Genomic DNA, 24,973 nt, shown 5'->3' with positions numbered 1-24,973 from the left:
CTATTACATGCATGGAAAGGAGTAAATCAGAGCAATGAATGTGTGTTGTGAAAATGGATAATAAAGCGATGATAGATGACTATTATCGCGGTTGTTATGATACTGTCAAATTAAATGCATGTACAATATGTCCATTCAGAAATCCAGCAAAACACAAAAACTATTCCCTTTTTTGCCTTTTTTGAAGCTTTGTTTTAAAAAGACACCTCCCTGTCACCAGTGCTTATAAGTGAATAAAATGAAATTGATGCCTTGCAGGGGGAAAAAAGGAAAATACTTCTTTACTTTGTATTAAGAATACGTGACATCTTTGCTGTCAGTGATAGTGAAGTGAAATACATACCAAATATGTCTTGACATAACTTGACAGAAATGTATGTCTTCTTTCCTCTCATTTATTTTTGTGATAAGAATATGTGATTTTGCTGCCAAGGAAGCTTGTAATGTTGTAGAGAAATGGAAATGAATTGTGTTGGGCATGTCCAATTCCCTCTGACAGAGTGGCATAAGCTATAGTACTCAGGCAGCCTTGCAGAGTCAACAACAGGCCTCAGCCAGCGAGACCCAGGCGCTGACATTTGTCAAAACAACTTTCCTCAACACATCAAAATGTTCCTTTCTCTTTTGTGTTATTCAGATGTGTTCGGGTAACTACATTTTAGAAAATGGTGACTGTCAAAGAATCATTGCCATCCACATGTGAATGATATCAAGAGGAAAATCTTAACTTTCCCACTGAAGGATGAGTTTATTCCATTTTGATAATTCATAATCCGTGAAGGTCTTTTAAATTAAACCCCAAATCTAATGTAACTAAAAGTATGCTCTTTTTTTGTGTGCTTTTTCCCCCACAATCTGACAAAAGTAAATGACACCAGTTGGTTCTTTCTAATTTTCAAAGCATTACACAGATGGATGTTGTGTGCCAGTGTGGGTTTGGTTTATTGTTCTTGAGTTCGTATGATTTTTACTGTCATTACCTTTCTTAGAAGAGCTCAAACCATGTGGGTACCACTGGCCCTTTAGGAAGTATTCTATGCTTAATTTCTTACTCTATTGTTATGGAGCAGAGAAGGTTAGGTGAGGTGGGTACTAAGTACAACAAAATGGTATTTTATGTGAACCTCCAATTCTGTCTTTTTGGGACTCTTTTAAGGATACACACACAATTTCTAGAACCCTAGCAACAGTTTCTACAATAAATGGTGTTTGAAGCAAGAATCCCTTACCTAGGGCAGACAGAAAGAGAATCAGCCCAGCAGTGTAATCATTGCTCTGCTGTTTGAAGGAATATTGAGCTCAGATGCCTCCAGAAAGCCCACCAGGCCCAGAGGCACTGGACAATAAAAGGGGAAAAATAATAGACGCCAATGCTTTATTAAGTATATTTTTTTCTCACTTAGGTGCCCATTCCCTGGTCAGACAATTAGTTGAGGTTCTTTCCAGAGAAAGTGTTACCCACCAAGAAAAACTCTTTTAACCTTTCAAAATAACAAATATCTTTAATGACTTTTATCCCCTTTCCATTGACATCACAGATACAATGTGGCCTGTCTTGAAGTCAAGCCCAAATTGAAATCACTGCTGGCAGGGACAGGAAAAATAGAACATTTGACAATAAGAGTGACAGATGAAGCATTGGGAACCTTTAAAGGGAGAATAACTCAAGCTATGACCCAGGACAGAAAGACTGCACCTTAGTAAAATACCTGCCCAATCTGTAAGTTAATAGGCAGGTACATTTGCACATGATAACGGGCTAAATCCAATGCTTGATAGAAGTTGGTATTATTTCCAATGTACATGTTTAAAAGGAAAGCTGAACATGCTTCCTAGCAAGAACCTTTTGATTATAACCAACGGTTCATCACCACACTTCCTGGGGAAAACATTTTTATTTGGTTATATAAAAGGGTAACACTTATTAGGAATATATCTAAAGATAGGACTTCTGAAATTTACTCCTGCTACAAATGATTATTTAACATTTATAAGAGTAAAGTTAAAATATTTAAATATATATATATACACACATATATATATGATAAAGGCAACTTCATATAATATCCCTTGACTGATTGGCAGAAGGGAGAAACTTTATATATCATGACTTACAAAATCCGTTAGTTGCATCTCAAATTTCTTTTCTTTTTTTTTTTTTTTCATTGTACTTCATTTCTGATTACTTGGATTAGGGGGAGAAACCTCAGTAGGATCTGCCAATTTTTAGTGATTTCTGTCATCAATTCCTGATTGCCTGGGATTGCTTTGTTGTTCACCTTAGATACCTTTAAAACATGATTTATTTAAGCCTATTCACTCTTAGTTGGTTTGGTGATTGGTAGTAAAATTGTTTTGGTATCACCCATTGGAGTGAGAATTTTCCCCACATGATGGCCATTGTAGGTCTTTCACATCAGGTGTACTTTACTTCTAGAGTTGTCAGAAAATTTAATTCCAGTGATTAATTATTTGAGATAAGTTTCCCAAGGAGTCCTCAGCTTAGGCTACATTAGAGGCACTACATTCTATTCATACAATCTGAAACCTTTTAGGTGATATGAATAATTAAGTTTTACATCATTGTGGAATAAACACATACGCCTACATTTTCACTGAAGTATGTAAGTGGATGGTTAAGAAAAAATGTGTGTTTCCTTTTGTGGATAATAATGGCAGACATATTGTTTATTTTGCCTTTGGTATAAATTTAAATCAAACAAGGATGGTTCAAGTTAGCACAGGGAAAATCCAGTTGCTTCCCTGGGTCCATCAGCATCTTAATCCGTTTTTCAAATGTTTTGGAGTCTTGTAAAGCTTGAAACATTTTTTTTTTTACCATGCTCCCTTTCCCTTATTTTATAAGACAATATAATTTTAAAGAAAAACTTAATCCATATGTTTGTGATTAATCTTTACTAAACTCATCAAAATGGTGTTTTGTAAGAGTGATTTGGTGTCCAACAAGTCTTTTGAGTCTCTCTGTAACAGGCCTTCTTAATGCCATTTCTCTTTGAAGCAAGAAGTTGTGTTTTGCCAACAGTAAAGAAATTCAAAACCCCAAAGGGTTGAAATCAGTTTGAAACTTCAAGCCCAAGGGCTCTGTGGGGTTCTGTACTTGGCAAATGGCTACTTCCCTTCTAACTCTGAAATACGTTATTTTCCTCTCACAAGAAATGCTCTATTGTTTTGCTAAAATATGTATTTAAAATAATCTTCAGATTCTTTAATATATAAAAATATATACATTAAAAAGTGGGGCCTAACGTTTAATTTATTCTAAAGCAATATCATTTGGTTATCCATTTGGATTTTCCTTTGATTCTCATTTTCTGACCCTACACATCTTTGTGATTTGGATTTACCCCAAGATTTACCAGAAAAGATGACCATGAAGATCCTACAAGCTGGAAATAAGTGCTGGGTAGTTACTGGCTTTCTTCCCGAGGTAGCTGAATAAAGGACATATTTCTTAACGTACTAAGCTAATGTCTCACACTATATTTCATACTTTTATTTATGTTGACAACCAAAAATTCAATGCAGAAGATTTTGAATAATGTGCTCTATGTCACAAGGTGAACCGTAATTCACAGTTGTAGATGTTTGCTAGTTTTTCAATGTAACTCATTTCTATTTATATGTTTAAAGGAAGACCTGTATAATTTCAGTTAGTTTTTATACAATAGGCGAGAGAGAGGAGAGAGAGTGCGAAAGAGGAAACAAAATAGTATGTACAGCAAGTTAAACATCCACACCACTATGGTCCTTTGTCCTGACTGCCTTCTGGCCATGAAGTGGGAGTGCCCTCTAGTGAAACTTTAAAATCATTGGAAGATATTGGGTGTAACGTGATTAAGGTTTCCAACTAAATTCTTTTCTTCAAAAATCTTTGGGCATTAACAATTTGCGTAAGTTTTGAATGAGAGTTAGAGAAAAACACAAAATACCATCAAGTAAAACTATTTCTTTGGAAAACAAATACAAATGAATATATTACTGTCAATATCAAAAAGTACATGTCTGCATATCTTTATCATCTATCTATCTATCTATCTATCTATCTATCTATCTATCTATCTGTCTATCTATCTATCGATCGAAAGATCCCAAGGACACATAAGTAGCATATAACCCACATCAGGGCTATGGTTATCTAAAAGAAAACATTTAAAAGCATAATTACCCACTTCTCAAGAAGACGAATAATAAATAAGTTACTTTGGAATGTGAAAACAGTAGTAGCAATACACACGAGTAAACAAGAAGTGAAAAATACATGTTGTCATCTGTATTATTCCAAATCTCTTTGTAGAAAGCAGCACATGCTCATTGTGATAAAATCTGAAAAAGTACAAGGCCAGGAGTCAGAGTTCTTGCCCTGGACTTCACTTACCAGCTGTGTGAGCTTGGGCAAAACATTTAACCTCTCTGAGCCTCCGGGTCATCATCTGCAAAATGGGGCTTAAGAACACCTGCCCTGCTACCTCATAGGGTAGTACTGAAGGAGATAAAGCATGTGAAAAGGCTTTGAAGTAGATAAAGTTCTATACTGTGAAGGTATTATTTTTCTGACTTCTCTCTTCTTTCTACTGAGGAAATTTCAAGCAAAGTCCCCTTTCAGGATGAAGAGGGAAAGAAAGAAGACCCTTCAAAAATTCTCTGGAGTCAGGAATCATTGACAAAACATCTTTCTTCCCAATCAAAAAGGGTCACAGAGAAAGAAACAGGTGGCGCCCGAGGAAGGATGCAGGGTTAGAAATTACCGTCGTGGAGCCGCCACCTCTCCCGGACTAGGCTGACGCCCACGTGGAGGGCCCTTGGCCAGGAAGCACAGCCTGGGCAGCCTGTGCTAGAGCTGGCTGGGCAGCAGCTGGTACAGGAGTCAGGAGCCGTGTCCCCTCAGGTTTACGGCAGCAAGAGTTTCCGTGAGTCTAATCTCCACCTTGCACAGAGAGAAGCCCAGCAGCACGTATGCTCTGCACCTCTGTGGTTTTAATCCCCCCTCTTCGTGACCATCCACGCAAAACTGTTCCCTCTCTGTTGTCTTTTCAAAACCGAAAATATTTTCATTTTGTTTATGCCAACATAATAAACTCTTCATCTGAGCAAACAATCTGGTTTTTCCTTTTAGTTGCAGTGAGTTTAATTTTAGATTTGTGCTATAACAATTCCTCACTTTTCTCCACATAAAGCTTGTTTTCAGTGGGATGTGGTTTCTCCCTAGCTGTGTTTGCTTTGAAGAGAGTTTTACGTACTTATTTTTAAAATCAACTTGTATAGGTACTTTAAATCAGGACACTAAAAATTTCAGATTATTCAAAAACTTTTCCCTTTTTTTTTTTTTTTAATGGCAACACAGGTATCTCCTACGTATTTATTGCCTGGATTTTCACTGTTTATCTTCTGGATGTACATCTTTCTTTTGTCCAGAGTGAGAAACTGTTTCTAGTTTCTTTACTCAGAGGTACTTCACATTGTCAGACATGCATAATCAATCTTGTACTTAAACCTTTGTGAGGAACACAACAGATGGATAATGGGAACATGGTTGCCATTTGGGGTCTAGTCAATTCATGAGCTGCCTCTACAGCCATGACTCTGGTGTATAGGAGAAAAATCATAAAGTTAATCTCTAAAGCTATCTGACAGGTCCCGTGCCTGCTGTTTATGTCCTCCCTCCCCATTTGATCTAAACAGTTGGCACGGGGTTTGAGGGGTGCCACTTCTTCCTCAGAATAAAATTAAATAAGATGTTCATCAGGTCTTCCACTGCTCACGGATTTATCCAAGACAAGTGACCAGTTTCAGTTGAATGACTGGAAGCTCCCATGTCCTAAAATTGCTCTTGGCTAAAGCTAGAGTTCACTTTGTCTGAGCTACATGCTCGTGTATTGCTGGAGCACCACGACTTCTCATTGAAACTTTGGGTTCCTTCTGTATTAGAACCTTCCCTGACCTTTGCTGAACACCACAAAGAAACCAAATGCTAACCTCTGTTTGTCTCAAATTTTCCCCTATTAATGCTTGGTCCAAGTCTACATTTCCAGCCAGTCTTTCATTTAAAAACACAATCTCATTCAAAACCTGCCTGGTAACTTTATCACTGGGGTAACTGTTACCTATGATGCAGGGCTGACCTGGGTCCTTGTAGCACTTGACATCATCTTTTGGACGGGTTACAGAGCCTTTTGAGGGAGTTGTTAGAAGCAGGCTCACCCTGCAATGCAGAACCGGTCACAGAAGAAAATTAGTGCATTTATCTGTCAGCATTAGACTAGATTTTCAATCCAGTTCACTAGTCACAGGGTCTGGTTTTCTCTTCCTCTGGGAGATGAAACTGATATGCTGGTAGGTAGTAAAGGTGTCAGTTATAAATTGGACCGTTGGAGCACGCACACACGAAAAATAGACGAGAAGACTTTAAGGCCATAAATTTAGTTCAAGGCAAAGAATTTCCCTAAAAATAGTCCCGCTTGTTAAAACACTATAGGAAGAATGTATGTCAGGTAACCGTTGGCATTATCAGAACCAGTTCACATTTCTTTTATGGGAACCAATGTTTGCAATTCTCTCTCCAGTGTGCTATTCCTTTTAACTACTTGAGGGAAGACAGGATTTTGCTGACTCTGGTGCTAAATAAATAAATACCTTGATTGGTTCCTCTTTACTGTTTCATACATAAGTGAGGATGCAGCAAGTCTGACTTGCAAACAGAAGGGGCAAGTTTGGCAGACACCACCAAGCTTCTCCCTGTGTTCTACTTACTGTTTACCTACCATTTAACTAAATGGGGCTCCAATATCAACTCAAAAGAAGCATATGACCTTTTCCTAACTCACTGAGTTATCCTGTTCTAAATTGGTTGTTTCCTACCCTCAATCCTATAAAATTATTCAGGTGGAAACCCTGAAGACCAACCTAATGTTAATGACCCATTACTCAGACATAACACAAACTAGTGGTTGAAGTAAGAATGTTCAGTGTCCAGTGACTCCCATACTTCAAACCAATAGAGCCAATGTGGCCACTCAGTTTGATAAATACGAAGTGTCTGTTGACCCGGAACCACTGTGATGAACTGTGTGGGTTTACAGACACTACCTCTTGACTCAGAGAGCTAATAATATAGATTGAGTGATCTCCGACAACTCACCATAGAATAAATCAGAGTAAAATAAGAAGTTAGTGGGGGCAAGCACCAGTAGCATATTATGAAAAGAACAAAGAAAGGAATCCATAATATACCATATAGGTAGTAGTTTAATTCATTTATCATTTAAGCCTTTATATATGTCACCAACTACACATCAGGTATGGTGCTAGATATTGAAGATTTTAAAAACCTTCCCTCCATGCAGCTATATTCTCTCAAGGGCAATAGAAATAAATAACTACAATCTATCTTTACATCCAACCACTTCCTTCCTCACTATATTGTGTCTTCTCCTAGGATGGCCTCATCTTATTCATCTGTGTCCTTAGAAAAGCACCTGGCCCAGAGCAGGTGCTCAGTACATGTATTTCAAAGGAATGAATGAATGTTAAAATGTGATATGTGTGATAATGTTTCTAAGAAGCTTCACTTTTCCTGGATGATGGGGAAAGTGTGTTGAAAATGAAGATGTGGAGGATGACTCCTAGGTTTTAGTAGGGCTCATAGTGGATAGGAATGCTATCTATAAACTCTACAGAGAACACAAAGGAGAACTAATACGAGGAAAGGGAAAGGGAGAGACACTGAGCTGAATTTGGGACAAGTTGCACTGGAGGTACTAGTTGTATGACGTTCAGCTGGAAATGTCTAGTAGGCAGCTTAAGGATTGGCTTAGAGCTCAAAAGAAAACTTGGAGTTAATTTATCAGTATGCTGAGAACATGTAGATTAAGAATAGTATCAAGGACTGCTTTGACCTAAGTATTTGTGTCCCACCCCACCTCACCCCTATTTTTATGTTGAAATCCTAACCCCCAAGGTGATGGTAGTAGAAAGTGGGGCCTTGGCTGGGCACGGTGGCTCCCACCTGTAATCCCAGCACTTTGGGAGGCTGAGGTGGGCAGATCATGAGGTAAGGAGTTTGAAACCAGCCTGGCCAACATAGTAAAACCCTGTCTCTAATAAAATACAAAAATTAGCCAGGCATGGTGGTGGGTACCTGTAGTCCCAGCTACTTGGCTGGCTAAGGCAGGCCAAAATTGTGCGACTGCACTCCAGCCTAGGCAACAGAGCGAGACTTGGAAGGAAGGAAGGAAGGAAGGAAGGAAGGAAGGAAGGAAAAGAAAGAAAGGTTTTCCAGGATATAATTGGTTCTTGTCATAAATAGGATTAGTGTTCTTATAAAATAAGCCTAAGGGAGCTAGTTCACTTTTTCCATCATATGAAGGTACAGCAAGAAGCTACCATCGATGAACTACGAAATTAGCCTTTGACTGTTGACACCTTTATCTTGGACTTTCTAGCCTTTAGAACAGTGAGTAATAAATTTATGTTGCTTATAAGCCACTCAGTTTATGGCATTCTGTTATAACAATGCAAATGGACTAAGATAAGAACTAAATTCAACTTAATAAAAATTTATTGAGCATCTACTATATTTGAAGTAATCAATTTAAATAGGTAATCCCATTTGATTAAGGAAATAATCCTTAGACTGAAATATTTAGCATCGAGTGGAAGGAACAGGTTAACACCTAATTCTTTGTTGAAGATGAGTATGTAATGGCTGGGTGGAGAATGAAAGCCCGCAGTAAAGCTGTGACATAGCAAAGCAGGGGGCTCTGGACTCAAGACTGCTTGGGGTTAAATCCTAGATTAGTGTGGCTTTAGTGAATTACTTAATTTATCTGGATTATTTGTTAAATACAAGAATAATAGCGTCTCTTCTTAGGATTCCTAAGTATTGAATAAAATAACACAAAAAGCAATTACTTAGTAGAGATTGAGTGCTCAAATATTAGCTATTGGAGAAAGCAACATTATAAGCTGGCGAGTCAGTTTTCAATCTTTCAGTTTCACATCTCTGCGGCTCTCGTTATTCACAGAGATAAAGGAATACTGATGCCATAAACTGAAGAAATAAGAAATACCATACATGTCAGAGAAATTTATTTCAGCCTTATTTCTGTAAATTGGTTCTGATTTCTAATTAAACATTTAGGAAAGAAAAGCAATTCCAAAGTTGGCATGGATGCACTGGATTCCTAAACCATTAGCGATTGATTAAATGAAAGAAGAAAAAGAACACAAATTACCTCCATAGCTCCAATATTATTGCCACAAAAAAGAAAGCCCCAATAACCCCACAGATGGATGCAAACATCAAAACTCATAGTTTTAACTGAATGATAGGTGTGCTTGTTACCCCATAACCTTTCTGTGTTATGTCACTTTCTTCCTTGAACTATGGTTGTTTTTGTCCTGAACCTTTTCCCCTGTTATGTGTAAATTCAATATCTATTAAACAAACCAAATAGAGAAATGGAGTCAACTGCAAATAGAAAATGGAGATTATGTCTCCTACTTGAAACAGTGCTGAGAGGTCTTTGGTACAAAGAAAACAAGGACTGACATTCTTGTAAGTGCATGTATAGGTACAAAATGGTAAGCCTGGCCAAATCATTTTTATTTCAATGGGAATACCATAGACAGGAAAAGGAAAACATACATGTTTCTGAGCCAGCACAATCTCCCTTCTTACAGAGAGATTTTAAAGTAAGATCAAGATCCAACAAAAGAACATTTAGTTCTAATCAGTCTTCCTGGGAATTCTAGTTCCAACCCAGATGATGCTTCAACAGCCCTATATCTCACTAAGAACCAGCAAGGCCCCCAAGGCCACCTCCCTGTTGTGTACAAGCTGGGAGGCAAGCTATTGAGATTCTTCTGCCTGGTAACCACTGCTCTGGCCAACTTGGCTAAACTAGTTCTAGTGCAGATGCATCTAAGACATGGCATTCAAAAAGAAGGCCTGAAACACAGACATTCTTTGAAGAAAAGGGGATATTGCTTTGTAAGAGTGAATCAAAACTCTTCCAGAGGACATAAGGAAAAAGAGAACATGGGATTCTGCAATATTGAGGACCTTTCAAACTCTAGATTACTGAGACTTTTGAGGAAACACTTTGTCTTTTGCTTAAAGTTTTCATTTGAATGGCCTTCTAAGCCAACGGTTAAGTAAAGTGGACAATCATTGCAAGAGAAATTAATTCTGGAATCTTATTCCTGAATATCAGCCTATAGTACCCTTCTTCCTCTCACATCTAACTTCTTGAGTTCAAAGTATTAATTTGTTTGTAAATTAATCTGCAAACTGAACTTTTTACCATATGCTGGACTAAACATAACAAAATAAAGTGAGCTTTTCACATCTCATTGCACTAAGTAATGATGTTAGTCCTAACTAAAAATAAAACTTCATTAAATATTTTTAGTATATATAAATGTTTAAAATCTATATATCTTTTCTGCAAAGTATCTGAGACATTCTTACTTTTTCTTCCCTCAGCAATTTGGAGTTCAGATTGTGTGGCCAGACTTCTGTGGAGGCTCACTAGGAGTGATATAACAGTCAAGCTCCTTTGTTTAATACAGTCACCTTTTCCATGATGTAGTTGAGGGTACCCTAGAAATTTTCCCTTCACCAATATGTCTCCACGTAATTGAGAATCTACTATTTTATCTCATTCGCTTTACCCAATTTCACTTACCCAACATCTACCAGGTGCTTCCTATGTGCCAAGTCTAGGACAAATGCTTACAGTGTAAGGCAAGGTATGAGTACAGACCAGTACTCAAGAAGCTGAAAAAAGTAGCACAATTTGCTGCTTTTCCTCCAGTTCATAAAGCCATTCAGACTCAAACTTGGCATGAAAAATAAAATACTTATCGCATGTTCTCACTTACAAGTGGGAGCTAAATGATGAGAACACATGGACACATACAGGGGAACAATACACCCCGAGACCTTCTGGAGGGTCGAGGGTGGGAGGAGGGAGAGGATCAGGAAAAATAACGAATGGGTACTGGGCCTAATACCTGGGTGATGAAATAATCTGTACAACAAACCCCCATAACACAAGTTTGTCTGTGTAACAAACCTGAACATCCTGCACGTGTACCCCTGAACTTAAAAGTTTTTTTTTGTTTTTAAAAAAAAGAAAAAGAAAATACCTAACAGAGATGCAGAGACTCTCAATTATACATTACTACTCACTTAGTGTTGACCCGTTTGGCTTAATATTATTTTGTTGGTTTGTATCTGTATTTGCTTTTGTGGAATTGCATTAGATTATTGACTTGCAGAGACAAATATGAATTGTAGGACATCTAGACTGTTTGGAAAGTTTGTTTTAGGCATGTACCCACATGCAACTTGTTTCTTAATAAATAATTTATGATGCCGGGCGCGGTGGCTCAGGCCTGTAATCCCAGCACTTTGGGAGGCCGAGGTGGGTGGATCACAAGGTCAGGAGATTGAGACCACGGTGAAACCCTGTCTCTACTAAAAATACAAAAAATGAGCCAGGCGCGGTGGTGGGCGCCTGTAGTCCCAGCTACTCGGGAGGCTGAGGCAGGAGAATGGCGTGAACCCAGGAGGCGGAGCTTGCAGTGAGCCGAGATCGCGCCACTGCACTCCAGCTTGGGCGAGAAAGCGAGACTCCGTCTTAAATAAATAAATAAATAAATAATTTATGATGATGATAAAAATGCAGATGAGATGCTGTTCCTTGAAAACACTAGGGTATAACATTCTTGCTTATATCTTTTTCGCATAAATTGAAATCATTTAAGAGTAAACTTACCCTTAGGGGAATAAGTGCTACTGCGGAAGGAGAATCGTATTTTTCCAAATCATTTTCAATTAAACATCTACAAGTCCAAGATCTCTGGCTTTGTGAGGGCATCAAAAAAATGTTGTTTGGCTTCTTCTGGTAATGAATTATACCGGCTCTCTCAGATTTTTTTTTCCTATTTCTTTTGCTCAGAAAATCCTGTAATTTTTTTTCTTTCCATTGTGTTTCCCCAACAAGTATAAAAGGCGCTCTATTTCAAAAAACAAAAACTGAGATTAAGTCTCAGCCACATCACATACTGCTTATGTGCTCTTAGGGAGCCATTGACCATTCTAAGACTCAGTTTCCTAACCTGTGAAATGAGCAGAGCATGCCAGTGCTGCCTATCTCCCACGGTTGCTGAGACCAAGCCATAGGATGCCCTATGTGTACAGTAGTTTTTTACTGGAGCTAAATTTTAAAGATTATTATTTAAAGAAACATGACATAAATAAGCAGAAAATACACAAAATGAAAAATAGCATACTCAAAGGCCCCTTTACAGTTTCCACCTCTACATATAAAAATACCTGCAGCATTATTTGGAGTTGCAGAAGTAATAAAAATTAGCAATACTGATCACTTTTTGAGCTCTTATTGTAACAGAGGCACAGAACTAAGTTCTTTGCATGGATTATCTCATTGAATTTTTACTACTTCATAGTACATTATTACTTACATTTTACAGAAGTGAGACTTCAGGGATTAAATACGTTCATGGGCACACCGGGAATGTCAGCCATGGCAGCCTGTCTCCCGAGCCCACACTCTTAGTCATATTTTTAGGTATGAGGAGGCTGTAAGGCAAAATTCTATCCTGAATCCAAAGTCGAGTTTCCAAGCTCTTGGTTTAATGTATAGCATTAAGAACCTAAGGGGAGAGCTGGAGTTCACAGCTTTAGGCCTCATTTATTTGTCAGCACACAAGAGCACATGGAAAGGGCACAGAGACAAGTGGTGCTCAGATGAGCATGACCGTCAGACAGGACATGTGACAGTGACCAAGGACAGAAACAACTTGTTAGTTGAGTCCTGGTGTCAGACCTGCCAACCATATTCCCACATCACGAAGAGAAAAGTCCAGTAATCAGCATGTCATGGTACCTCAATGCACAAGAGCAAATCAAGCTACTCTGAAGAAAACTATTAAATTAGAGGCTAGAGAAAATATATTAATGTATAACAGCTCAGCACCATTAGCAATCATCTTTGCTACCCTCAGAAGTCCATATATGGCAGGTGCTATGAAAAGGGTGATCACTTCCCAGCCATACGTGGGAGTGAGAGAGCTTCTTTCCCCTCACTGGGCCCTCCCCAGGCATGGGCACTTGGCCAGCCTGTTTCTGCTCAGGTTTGGGCTTCACTGTGTCCTCAACATCGAGGTGAGTGGCTCTTTCTCCCCTGGTCACACTGGGAACTTACTCCCTTTCTCTCACTCCTGAACTGACGCAACAAAACTGAGCTTTGAATATGAGCATGTTGCTGTTCTGAGAGCAACACAGGGGATCCTTGGCTTTCTTAGAACCAATATAGCTTCACATGTAAGTGCACTGAATCCAACCAGGCACTCCCTTTTCTTCTGTAGTAAAGATGCCTCTGAGCCTCCTCGATTCTGTATGGGGTTAAGACTCAGCCCTGGGTTCAGGCTGGCACTAACAAGCCCGCAAACATCCTCAGAGCAGAATGGAGGAAGACACAGGTGAAACAAATCAAACAGAACAATCAGGGGTGAATTTTCAGTGTGACCCAGCGTGGAGATTTCCTGGCGGGATTTCCATTAACACGAATGGGACTAAATCCCTACACACTGTGTGGAAAATGTGCCTCTAAGTGCTCTGCAGCATTATGCCTGAGGGAACAAAAACACCAACTACCCAAACTAGACGAAGTACTCCTGGGGCTGAGATTCTAACATTCACCACAGAAGGTGTCTCAAGTCATAACTGTCCTGGGTGAGAAAAAATGGACCCCCACTCGGCTGGACACCGTGCACTGAAAATAGGAGGGCTGTCCAGTACCTGCCCAGTGGTACCTCTCCTTGACACAGACTTTGATTGCGAGTAGATGTGGTGTTCCACGCAAATGGCCTGTGTTTGCTAAAATGATTTCCCTCCTGTCCTGATTACCTGAAATTTCAGTAAACCTTAGCATTTCATCATGCCTACTGGAACCACAAACATAAAGGATGATAGTGCATGATTCATTTTGATGTGGTTTTATGGCCTCTAAAAAGTAAACGTTGCAAAGGGCTCTTACGCTAGGATCAAAGAAAATAGTCAAGAAATCACTTAGCTTGCCCACTTTCAGGGAGCAATTTTCTTTCCATAGCATCCATAGGGTGGTTCTGAAACACAAGTCTGATCACGTTGCTTGACTTCTCAAAAATCTTCACTGACTTCCTTATTTCTCTAAAACAAAGTTTAAGCCTCTCTGCAAATTATTTTTCTACTTCATGCTCCACTATATCTCTCCATGTATTCTATGCTCTGAGTGTATTTTTCTATTTGCCATTCCTCTAAATGAAGTCACCTCTGGTTGACCTACTCATATTGTTCCTTTAGCCAGAATAGCTCCCCTCTAGCAATCCCTGTCCTCTATCTACTTACTCTTCCAAGTCAAGGTTGTACATGTCATCTTCTTCATTAAACATGTCTCATGTCAACTTAATCAGTTACTCTACCGTGCAATCTCTGGACATGTATTGCAGAATTCATTGAATTCTGCTGCCAGCCACTTTAATTTCTACTACAATTTGTTCTTTTCCTTTCTGTTTCCTCAAGTACAGTGTAATCTCCACAAGAGTTTTCCTAATCTTTGTATTCTCCACAATGCCTTGCATGTAGGAGGTTCTTGACTAATGAGTGAAAGTTAGGGGTTGCACTACTACCTTTTATCTTAGCACCAAGTTTTCAGCTGGGTGTGGTGGCTCACACCTGTAATCCCAGCACTTTGGGAGGCCGAGGAGGGCAGATCACTTGAGGTCAGGAGTTCGAGACCAGCCTGGCCAAAATGGTGAAACCCCATCTCTACTAAAAATACAAAAAATTAGCTGGACATGGTGGGGGGCACCTGAAATCCCAGCTACTTGGGAGACTGAGGTGGGAAAATAACTGGAATCGGGGGGGGGGTGGAGGTTGCAGTGACACAAGGTTGCACCACTGCACTCCAGCCTGGGTGACAAAGTGAGACTCCATCTTAAATAAGTAAATAAATAAATAAATAAATAAATAAATAAATAAATAGAAATAAAAATAAATAAAAAAATAAAAATAAATACCCAGTTTTCTGTCTCCTATAGGTCATGGTGATGAAGATGCTAACTAAAACGAAGTCATTACCAATACTCCTCTAGCTGTTCTTTCACACATATAACAAACATTTATCAAATATCTCAAATGAGTCAGGGCACTGTACTGGGGGCACAGTAGGACACGGTCCCTTGCCCTGGAGCAGCTTGCAATCTAGACAGCAATGTAATGACGGCTAAGTGTTAAGGAGCCTCACTCTGTGTGATCAAGTTTGTTACAATTGTGTTTGCATAGAAAGGATGTGTTCAGGGAAATGTGACATTCAGGGGCTTTTCTCCTAATGGGCAGGTGCCTAAAAAGCTGAGTTGTAGCATCAGGTGACAGCCCACCTCACCAATAAGTAAACTTGGCAAGGCCAGGCAAGATTGCGAAATGAGGCAAAGTGTGTCTTTGATATTAGGCTATCTCTCCTCTTGTCCTTTACCCCAGCTCCCTAAAACTCACCACCTGCTCCTTGACTCTTCACTCTCCAATTTATAAGGCAATTAGTCTATTAATCTTTGATGCATTTATAAAGTAAGATGAACTGGCTTAAGTTTCTCTTGCAGAAGGTTAAAGAAGGGAGCACGGCTCTATATAAAGAGTGCAGGCTTTGGAAACTGACATCCCTCAATTTTGAGCTTCAGCAATTCTTATCTGAGTTACCTGGAAAAAATCATTTAAACTCTCTGAGCTACATTTTCCTCCTTGGGCAAGTTTCTTAAACTCTACTTCCCTCAGCTGCTGCTTCTATAAAATTAAGATATTAACACTTACCTGGCAGGGCTATTTTAAGGATTAGAAATATTGTATATAAAGTGCTTAGGCCACACATGGTAGACACTAAAGCATGATAGTTATTAATCGATTCTTTAAGGGGGGTTCTTGAAGAGATACAATAACTTGTTCAAGCACTGGTTTTGCTAGTGGAAACTCAAGGCAGAGTGATAAGCAAATAATGAAAATGTGTGAGGGCCCCAAATGGCGAGCTCTGAGTGTCCCACAAGTGCCCCTGGGGTGGCTGTGTGTCTAACCCACAGGTCATGGGATAAACAGGGTGCTGTGATTTCCCAGATCTGCCAATGGTATTAGCATGGGAATCCGGGTAAGTTGCTAATCTTCTTGCCTCAATTTCCTCCTGTTTAATATGTATCTTGAGATCGCCTCCCCTGACAAGGCAATTTTGACTAATGTACAGTCAAGCTTCGAGCTCCTTGGGTGTAGTGGAGCCATAAAAGCCACGGGTATTACTATTCAATTCAGGGCTCCTGTATCTGCTGTGAGACTCAAAGCAGTGGTGTTCCTTCCCCCACCCTCCTTGTAATATTTGGTTTCTTTGAGTTGCTTCATTAGAAGAAATACTGAGTTCTCCATTTCCCTGGCTCACTTTCCCACTGACGAGGGTGATGTTAACACCAAGTCCCAAATCACAGTTAGATCAATATTATAACAGCTGTGAGAGAAGGGCACTAGCCCTAGAACACAAACACACTTTCTTTTCCAAGAAAGACTGTAGTTCCCTTAGTGTTAACTTCCCCTTGTTCCCCTCGATGCCTCCCCCACCTTCCCCTCCCCTCCTGCCACCAGCACGACCCAGATCACATTAGAGTCCCAGAGCACAGGGAACAGTTCTCGTCTATCCGTCACCAAGGAGGCAGACGGGACAGGGGGAACAACAAGTCATTTGTACCTGATGAGGAGGACACTCCTGGGAAACAAACAGATGAGCCACCCCATGAATCTGAGCCATTCTCCGAGGTAAACAGAACTGCATGAGAAACCACCAACTATCTCCAGCATCGCCCTTCCCTCGCTCCCTGCCCTCTGGCAGCCGGGTGGGGGACATGAAACTGTAGCTTGGACCAATATCTGATTCTGAGAAAGTTAACCCTCACAAAGGTGATTTTCTTTTCCCTCAGTCTCCTGGAATTGAATAACCACTTTCTATTACCTTTCTGTAAATAATGTTTTTATTTGAGAAGTATGTGTCCATAGAAAATAGGGAAAACTAACTTTCAGAATGTGACCTAGTGTTTGGATAGGGAGTGCCAATTACTAGGCCAATTAGTGCACAGTAAAGGGGAAGTACTTTGAAACATGTTTAGGGTACTTTTCTTAAAACACACCCCAACACACATCAAAACAAAGCAGTCGCTTCCATGAACTGTTACAAGGCAATTGGAATATTGATTAGATCCCACAAACGCATTCTAGGACACAAACCCAGTGGAGAACCCAAGTGGAGAACCCAACTGTAGTTTGTTGTGAATACTATTATTATCTTCTAATTCTACATATTGTAATAGTGAATATTAACACTGATGATGGGCCGGGCGCGGTGGCTCAAGCCTGTAATCCCAGCACTTTGGGAGGCCGAGACGGGCGGATCACGAGGTCAGGAGATCGAGACCATCCTGGCTAACACAGTGAAACCCCGTCTCTACTAAAAAATACAAAAACTAGCCGGGTGAGGTGGCGGGCGCCTGTAGTCCCAGCTACTCGGGAGGCTGAGGCAGGAGAATGGCGTGAACCCGGGAGGCGGAGCTTGCAGTGAGCTGAGATCTGGCCACTGCACTCCAGCCTGGGCGATAGAGCAAGACTCCGTCTCAAAAAAAAAAAAAAAAAAAAAAAAAAAAAAAAAAAACACTGATGATGGCTGAAGAGTTGGGTCTGCAGGTCAGGTAGCCTGCCCTGGTGGTGGAATACACACACTGGGCTATGCCACTTTACAGAAAAATGATATCTCTGATCAGTAAAAGAAAAACAAAGTGAGTGACATGGTAGGTAAGGAGGCATAGACAGACGTTTAGGAAAGGCAAGCTTGGCACCCCAAAGTAGCATAAAGCCCAATTTCTATCATTTTAAAATATGTATTCTTTTTAAAAAACATGAAATGTATGCTTGAACTTGGCAAAATGTGAGCAACCATAAGAAAGTTGAAGGGACTATTTTTATCTTGTGTTGAAATACAAGTGAATTAATGCCTACACCAAACATGGCATTAGAAAATCACGTGACAAAGTTTTATTTTATTCAATGTGCTCCTAACTACTGGCCTAAAAATTACTGCCCTACTCCAAGAACATAACATAGAGCTAGTCCCTTGATATCTACTGTGCGGAAGCCAAACAGAGAAGCTCTTCTTATTTGGTAGGGCCTGTCATCTGGTCTCCCCTGTCCCATGAAGGAAGGTGATGAAGGATAGGTTAGGATGCATGAGTCCTAAAGAGAGCAAATCCCTTAGGACAACCACCAAGAAAAATCAAAGAAGAGACATCGCCTAGCAACTTCTTATAGAACAGATGAGCTGCTCCTCTGTTAGCTTTCCAAAAGTCACTAATAACTACATTGGACCTCCAATCACCTCTCAACTATTAACACTAGTAAGAACAGGAAAGAGGAAGAAGGAATGAACTAATAGTTTTTAGACATTTATTTTATGTTAGGCATTAGGCTTTACATATATCATTTTGCTTGATTTGCATAACATTTCTTTAAGGGAGGCATTATTTTAGACAAATAAATTGAGGCACAGAAAAATTATGTCACTTGTCTTCTGAGGTTTATATATGTTTAAATTTTTTAGAAAACTCAGAAAGCTAAAATCCTAAAGGACATCATTTAGAGTTTTGCATTCCTTGAGGATCCTTACAACTAATGATTTGAAAACTCATCCTACACTTTTTCAGAGAAGAGAATATAAGTTGTTCTACAAGCATTCAAAAAAATTGAGTGTCAGGAGTTCTAAAGGGTGTTCACTGGTTTGATGCATTTTTAATGTATATAGGACATGAAAGAGTGAATTACCCACAATAAAACCTGTTCATTCACCTTCTTAGGTGGAGTAAATAAGTAGGAGAAAGATTTAGGGTAGTGAAATGTAACAACCACTTGTATAAGCTTCCACCCATGGAGACGCTCTAGAAAAGAGTAAGAGGAAAATCGCCTCTCAAGGAAATATAACTGTCATAGGAAAAATGAAAAAATACCCTCAGGCCTGGAGTCAGGAAAATAGGGTTCGAGCCCATTGCCTCTTTTAACTTGCTGTGGGACCTCAGGCAAATCTCTCCACTTCCTTGAGCCTCAGTTTTCTCTTCTACAAAAAAAGGGAATTGGGCTCTAGGTTGTCCTTGCCATGCTACTTTTTAATTCCAACACACTATTACTCCCTGCAAGGTAATATTAATAGCTATGTCCTGGTTTGGCTATTTACACCAAAGTGGTTTAGGTCGGTGGTTCTGGAACTTCAGGGAATCCCCTGGAGGACATGTTGAAATCAGACCAGGCTGGGCTGCTGCCCTGCAGTTTCCAAAATAGTAGGTCTGGGGCGGGGACTCTGAACTTATGTTTCTAAGTTCTCAGGTGATAGCGATGCTACTGGTGGAACCACACTTTGAGAACCACTGATTCAGGACTTGAAGACTTTTCAGTAGATTAAAGATAAATGTAAGCACCTATCAAGGTCAGTTCATTCTAGTAGGCTACAGACTGCATTTTTAAGTTAACCTAAAACACTCTGAAACTATCAGACAGGATGTCAGAGCTGGGGTAATCGGGAAGAAACATATGCTCCCATACTCTAGAAAGGTATCCTGTACAAGATGGATGGCTATGTTTGCCTTGTATATATCTTTCTGGACCTATTCCACCAGGCACTTTTGAGACTGTTTAAGAATTAAGAAAATCAGCTGGGCCAACATGGTGAAACCCTGTCACTACAAAAAAGTGCAAATATTAGCCAGGCATGGTGGCATGACACCTGTAATTCCAGCTAGTCGGGGACTGTGGCAGGAGGATTGCTTGAACCTGGGAAGTGGAGGTTGCAGTGAGCTGAGATTGCACCACTGCACTCCAGCCTGGGTAACAGAGAGAGACTCCATCTCGAAGAAAAAAAAAAAAAAAAATTAACAAAATCACATTTGTGCAAAAGTGGGATGAGTGTATTCAGGCACTGGCTTTGGTCAGGCTTCTAAGTTTGGGGAGCCATAAGCCAACCTCTCCTTCTCTGTCTAGGCTCAGACCTACCCCAGCGACCTACCAGAGACAAATGCTTGAACTCAATATCACACAGTGGAGTCAGGCTGCCTACTTTCTATTCCTTAATAGCTAACAACGATTCCACCTTGAATCTCTCATACCTCTTTATTTCATCTATAAAAATGAAAATGTTAGCCTCATAGGATCGTCATGAGGATTACATGAAATAATACACCTTAAGGACTTAGAATCTCTGGCACACAGTACATGCTCAATAAAAGCTAAGTTGTTATTTCACTCGTTACCAGAGAATATAACCTTAAACCATCTACTCTCCACCTCTGAACAAATGTACAAGTATAACATAGTCAAGGAAAATAGTCAAGGAAAGGTCAAGAAAAGAGCCTTAAGGACGTGCTGCCCATCCACGTCTCTAAACCAAGCCATCATCACAAAGGCTACATGCTTAGACCATACTTTGTTTTGGGGGCTGAGTGTCCCCAAATTGTAAAATTGCTTTTACTAAATTTAACTTTGGCCTTAGTCATGTCCTGAGAGACATCATAAGTAGTTAAATGTAACTCACTTTGAGGTAGGGATAGGACAACGTCTTTTTCATTGCACCTTGTCCTCTTTAGGAGGAGCCACTAAACTCATTTCTCCTGAGCAATGTTTTACTGTTGTTCCCTTCATATTTTTATGTGTTCTTACATTGTATTTTCCTCTTGTTTTTAGTCAACAGTAAGCTAAGGGCTAAATCTGTGTCTGCCTCCACTATTGTACAGGACATAACAGCATCTGTTCACTTGTGCCCCGGTTTTTTCCCTTACCTATACTTGACTTACTCTTCTAGCTTGATTTTTCTCGTCTCTTTATTTTATCATTTGGAATTGCATGTATTTTTTCAGCCTTTTCCAAGATATTCTGGGTAGAGTCAAGGCATAAATGAGTAAATAGATTAAATGATTCAGATCATATAAGGCTACAGAGAATTATCATATTTTAAAAATTTAGTGTCTGGTGAGGCAATACCCTCTTCATTTGATTTACAGTTTAACATTAGGATAGAACATGTTTTCGTCCAATGAATGTTTTAGTAATCATTCTCCTTTTCTTTCCATAAGGAGAATTTTTAGAAGATTATAGCTTTAAGATACTAGAATACTTAATAGAAAGAAGACTTCATAAAATAGTGCACACATCACAAAGAGAGCATAAATCCCATTCAGTCTCATGAAATGTATATATGTCTTAGTGATGTAGGGCCTTGCTCTTGCCCGCCGGGAGGGAATGGAAGGCTGGTCAGTATCGTGACCTCCCTGGGAAGATGATGATTTAAGGAAACCTGTGATGAACCATTTTTATAAAGTGAAATAACCTTTGGAAATTTGAGCATGAACCTTCCTGCCTACCACTGTACCCTTACCTACTGGGTGAAACAGTTTTTAAAGTCTAGGATTTTGTGCTTTAGGCTTTCTCAAAGCAAGACCCACCATTATAAATAAGTCAAATTCAGAAGCCTCAGCCCTCGAGGTGAAGCTCAATTTTCTTTTTGTGTGGACGTTATTTCATGACATGGTATGATTAAATTGCTGTCAATGACGCAATAATCCCTCTGGAAATTACAAGAACAAAACCCTTTAGTGAGCTTTCCGATTCTCACATCTAACAGAAAGACACAGGCCCTGATCCCGAGGAGCACTGAGTGCTGTCCAGCTGCTAGAACTCGCCAGTGCTGCATCTTCATTGCCCTTCCTCTGGTTCAGTTCCCCGCCCAGAACTCCAGGGAGTGACAGCTGTGCTTGGGCACCTCATAGAAGGCTCCAGAAGAGCCTGCACTGCAAAACCTCCCGGCCAGAGCTCAGCGGGGAAGGCACTTCTTATCACAGCAGATTTCCATCCACCTGTTTCCTCGGCCTTCCTCTCTCAGCAGAGTACACTACACAGCTTTTTAATTTTGTGGGTGAGAAGGACCTTTTTCTTATTCTTTCCTAAGTTTCTCATCATTTTGGATCAGCATCTCCCTACTTCTTACTGGGAGTAAGGAGTATTCTCTATTTCATCCATGCCCACCATATTGCCTTTCTTTCCCACAGAACAATATTTGCATTTTCAGAGGGCTGAGTTTAATTTTGAGGCAAAAATATAATATAGTCTTCAAAAGATGTCTATGATCATGGAATTCTCACCATGTTGCAACTCAGATTTATCTTAAAATTAAAAAGTACATATTTAAAACGTTCGTTTTTCCAGCAATCAGTCTTAGCATCACTAAAGATAACCTGATATGATATGCCTCCTGGGAAATGTAATACATACGTTGATTCACCTAATTATTTTTCCTTCCATCATGGTATTACTTACGTACTGTAAAAGTCAAAGTAGCTCAATGAGTTTTGAAAAATCGATGCACCCATACTACTGTCCCCAAATCAAGATACAGAACTTTTCCATCACCTCAGAAATTCCCCTGTGCCCCTCTGTAGTGAACCAGCATCCTCTGGGCCCAAAGTCATATGTTCTGATTTGTAACATCATAGATGAATTTTGCAGGCTCTTGTACTTCAAATAAATGGGATCATATTGTGTGTACACTTTTGTAAATGGCTTCTTTCTCTCAATATAATGCTTTCAAGCTTTATCCATATTGATGTGTCCATCACTAGTTACTTCTTTTTAATGCTAGGTAGTATTCCATTGTATGAATGTTTTACATTTTCTTTATCCATTCTCTTGTTGGCAGATATTTGGATTGTTTCCAATTTGGAGTGACTGTAAATTAGGAGTGATTGCAAAGAAAGCTATTATGGACATTCTTGTAACAAGACTTTTATTGTGGCCATGTGATCTGATTTTTCTTGGATATACATGTAGAAGTAGAACTGTTAGGTCTTCTCTGAAATATTCCTGCCAAAAAAGGTCTCTAATTTGTATCAAGAAAGGCCTATACGCCCAACTTTCAGTTTACAGGAAACAAAGAATAGAAGAAAAAGTTAAACCACCACTAGAAAGCAATGACATTTTATATGACAATTGCCCTGCTCTCCAACAAGTCAGTGTCATGCAAAAAAATATGTGGGAGGGGTTGAGGGGGAGAGGAGAAAGGGTGGTATTGGTTTGGATTCCAAGAATTGTAAGAGTCATCATATCCAAATGTAATGTGTGGTCTTAATTGGATCCTGGTTTAAACAAACCCAGCTATAAAATATATATTGGATAGATTGAGTATGAATTGGGTTTTAGGCAATATTAGGAAATATTTGTTAATTATACTAGTCGTGATACTGAAAAATTGTCATTATACCGAAAGTATTCTTATTAAACACTTAAAGTGTTTAGAGGTGAAATATAATGTCTGTAATTTACTTTGAAAAACTTTAGCAGAAAAAAGTGTATGAGGCAAATGTTAAAAATTATTAAATCTAAGTGATGGGTACATGGGTGTTGCTTACACAATTCTCTTTTCTTTTACCATGTGTTTGAAAATCTTCATAATAAGAGGGAAAATTATTTTTGATTATATTAAATATAATTGTTATATTCGGTTCTAGTAATTTAATTTTTTATTTCCATCCTGTTTTAATCCATAGAAAACAGGCCCTTTTATTTGTTCACTATATTTTTCCTAGTTTAACTCAGTAGATGGCAAAATACAGAGCCAGTGGGGCTACAGTAACATCTTAAAATAAGTTCCCATTTAATAAATGCCCTACTTACAATAGTATCAACATAATTGACAATTTCTTAGACTAGAGATCATTATCCAGTGAGCCATAGCAAGTTGCAAAGCAGGGACAGAATAATAGATTTAGGTTTCAATTTATGAAGCCCTTTGTAAAAGCTGCAGGAATTGGAAACATTAAAAATTTTCAAGACATCTCTACCTGTCTCTCTAACATGTTGCAACACTGTAGAAAGTTTATTTTACAGGAGAAACTTCTGTTCACAATATTCTAATTATGAGTATCAAACGGAGTTTCACCTTCCACCACCCCAGTGATTCATAGCATTCTTGTCAGCTAAGTTAAACTCTGTTTTGTCTGGTTAAAATGATTTGGTATTTTGCACAAACAGATCACAACTTCTTTCCTCCCCATTGAGAAAGGAAGTCTCTCTTGCTCCCCTCAGAGTGGTATTCATGCAGGTCAGCCCTTCTGCTCTCTTCACCAGCTGTTTTGCCCTCTTTTCCTCAAATGTATTATCATCGTTTCACCGCATTCTGCTATTTTAAATCAAGAGAGCCCCACAGTCAAGGATGGCATTCCTCTTTTCCACCCCGTGCTTTCCTTAATGTTTGTTGAAGACAGACATTTACTAGTGATTAAAACAATAGGAATATGGAGAAAGAACATGATTTAAGATAAGCATTCGTTCCGGGACATTTCTTAGGGCTCAGATCTTGCGTATAGGTGTCTGGTGAGGACTGCAGGATGTGGAGTAGAGTATACTAGAAAGGGTGGTGTAAATTCAAAAGACACAAACAATGAGTTTTTTTATTAGCTGCTGTGTGGCCTTGGGCAAGCCACTTAACATTTCTTAGCCTCAGTTTCCCCAACTGCTCAGTGCAGAGTTCAGATCAAATTATTCCAAGATTGTATAAGTTCTGATATTTAACAACTGCTTTTAAGACCTTATAAGTCTGTTATAGATAATAAGACATTAACTGTGCAATTATTAGATGATTAACATGTAATAGGAGAAAAGCTCCCAACCATTAAGAAAATATTGGATTTAAAACTATGAAATTTTTATCAAAAAAAAGTTGGAGAAAACTAATTTTTCCAAGAGATATAATATAGCTAATAAACATGCACAAAATACTGCTTTTGTCTTCCATTGACAAGAGAACGAAGATGGAGCCCCTGATGAAAGATAATA

Source organism: Chlorocebus sabaeus, chromosome 15, assembly GCF_047675955.1.
Source record: "Chlorocebus sabaeus isolate Y175 chromosome 15, mChlSab1.0.hap1, whole genome shotgun sequence".
NCBI classification, from domain to species: domain Eukaryota; kingdom Metazoa; phylum Chordata; class Mammalia; order Primates; family Cercopithecidae; genus Chlorocebus; species Chlorocebus sabaeus.
Note: the sequence above shows the minus strand (reverse complement) of the source record.